General features: G+C 35.5%; 1 non-coding gene across 1 annotated transcript; it reads right to left on the bottom strand.

Annotated features, from left to right (window-relative positions):
- Positions 1 to 1,368: 1,368 nt before the first annotated feature.
- LOC112788295 (small nucleolar RNA R71) lies at positions 1,369 to 1,471 on the bottom strand. The gene has a single exon (XR_003195664.1). It is a non-coding gene; the product is annotated as a small nucleolar RNA R71 (small nucleolar RNA).
- Between the last annotated feature and the right edge of the window lie 1,073 nt (positions 1,472 to 2,544).

Genomic DNA, 2,544 nt, shown 5'->3' with positions numbered 1-2,544 from the left:
CTTATCTTTTTCAAATCTTTTTCAAAAATCATATCTTTTCCATTTTTTTTCGAAAATTTCAAAAATCTTTTTCAAAATATTTTCAAAATCTTTTTCTTATTTTTATATCATATTTTCGAAAATATCATCAACAATTAATGTTTTGATTCAAAAATTTCAAGTTTGTTACTTACTTGTTAAGAAAGATTCAAACTTTAAGTTCTAGAATCATATCTTGTAATTTCTTGTGAATCAAGTCATTAATTGTGATTTTAAAAATCAAATCTTTTTCAAAACTAATTTCAATCATATCTTTTAAAAAATATCTTTCTATCTTATTTTTTTTAAAATATCTTTTCTAACTTCTTATCTTCTTATCTTTTAAAAATTGATTTTCAAAATTTTTTTCAACTAAGTAATTGACTTTTTGTTTGTTACTTATCTTTTTCAAAACTACCTAACTAACTCTCTCTCTCTAATTTTTGAAAATATCTTCCCTCTTTTTCAAAAAAAAAAAAATTTCTTTTTAATTAACTAATTGTTTCAATTTTTAATTTTAATTTGATTTCATTCCTAATTTTCGAAAATCACTAACCCCTTTTCAAAATTTTATTTTCGAAAATCCTCTTTCTCTCTCATCTCCTTCTATTTATTTATTCATCTACTAACACTTCATCTCACACAAATTCGAACCCCCTCTTCCATCTGTGTTCGAATCTTCTCTACTTCCCTTCTTTACATTACATTCTTTTCTTCTACTCACACAGGGAACCTCTATACCTGGGCAAAAAGGATCCCTATTATTATTATTTTTCTGTTCCCTCTTTTTCATATGAGCAAGAGTAAAGACAAGAAGATTCTTGTTGAAGCAGACCCTGAACCTGAAAGGACTCTGAAGAGGAAACTAAGAGAAGCTAAAATACAACAATCCAGAGATAACCTTTCAGAAATTTTCGAACAGGAAGAGGAGATGGCATCCGAAAATAATAATAATGCAAGGAAAATGCTTGGTGACTTTACTGCACCTAATTCCAATTTACATGGAAGAAGCATCTCAATTCCTGCCATTGGAGCAACCAATTTTGAGCTTAAGCCTCAACTAATTTTGAGCTTAAGCCTCAACTAGTTTCTCTAATGCAACAAAATTGCAATCTTCATAGACTTCCATCTGAAGATCCCTTTCAGTTCTTAACTAAATTCTTGCAGATATGTGATACTGTTAAGACTAATGGAGTAGATCCTGAAGTCTACAGGCTCATGCTTTTTCCTTTTGCTGTAAGAGACAGAGCTAGAGTGTGGTTGGACTCTCAACCCAAAGATAGCCTGAACTCTTGGGATAAGCTGGTCACGACTTTCTTAGCCAAGTTCTTTCCTCCTCAAAAGCTTAGTAAGCTTAGAGGGGATGTCCAAACCTTCAGATAGAAGGAAGGTGAATCCCTCTATGAAGCTTGGGAGAGATACAAGCAACTGACCAAAAAGTGTCCTTTGACATGCTTTCAGAATGGACCATCCTGGATATATTCTATGATGGTCTGTCTGAATTAGCTAAGATGTCATTGGATACTTCTGCAGGTGGATCCATTCACCTAAAGAAAATGCCTACAGAAGCTCAAGAACTCATTGACATGGTTGCTAACAACCAGTTTATGTACACTTCTGAGAGGAATCCTGTGAGTAATGGGACGCCTCAGAAGAAGGGAGTTCTTGAAATTGATACTCTGAATGCCATATTGGCTCAGAATAAAATATAGACTCAGCAAGTCAATATGATTTCTCAGAGTCTGAATGGAATGCAAAATGCATCCAACAGTACTCAAGAGGCATCTTCTGAAGAAGAAGCTTATGATCCTGAGAACCCTGCAATAGCAGAGGTGAATTATATGGGTGAACCATATGGAAACACCTATAATCCCTCATGGAGAAATCAACCAAATCTCTCATGGAAGGATGAACAAAAGGCTCAACAAGGCTTTAATAATGGTGGAAGAAACAGGTTTAGCAATAGCAAGCCTTTTCCATCATCCACTCAGCAACAGACAGAGAACTCTGAACAAAATACATCTAATTTAGCAAACTTAGTCTCTAATCTATCTAAGGCCACTGTGAGTTTCATGAGTGAAACAAGGTCCTCCATTAGAAATTTGGAAGCACAAGTGGGCCAGCTGAGTAAAAGGATCACTGAAATCCCTTCTAGTACTCTCCCAAGCAATACAGAAGAAAACCCAAATGGAGAGTGCAAGGCCATTGAATTGACCATCATGGCCGAACCCACAAGAGAGGAGAAGGACGTGAATCCCAAGGAGGAAGACCTCCTGGGACGTCCAGTGTTCAATAAGGAGTTTCTCTTTGAGGAACCGAAGGACTCTGAGGCTCATCTAGAGACCATAGAGATTCCATTAAACCTTCTTACGCCCTTCATGAGCTCTGATGAGTATTCTTCTTCTGAAGAGAATGAGGATGTCACTGAAGAACAAGTTGCCAAGTACCTTGGTGCAATCATGAAGCTAAATGCCAATTTATTTGGTAATAAGACTTGGGAAGATGAACCTCCCCTGTTCACCAATG

Source organism: Arachis hypogaea, chromosome 20 (assembly GCF_003086295.3).
Source record: "Arachis hypogaea cultivar Tifrunner chromosome 20, arahy.Tifrunner.gnm2.J5K5, whole genome shotgun sequence".
Taxonomy (NCBI): Eukaryota; Viridiplantae; Streptophyta; class Magnoliopsida; order Fabales; family Fabaceae; genus Arachis; species Arachis hypogaea.
This window is presented reverse-complemented; position numbering and strand designations above follow the sequence as displayed.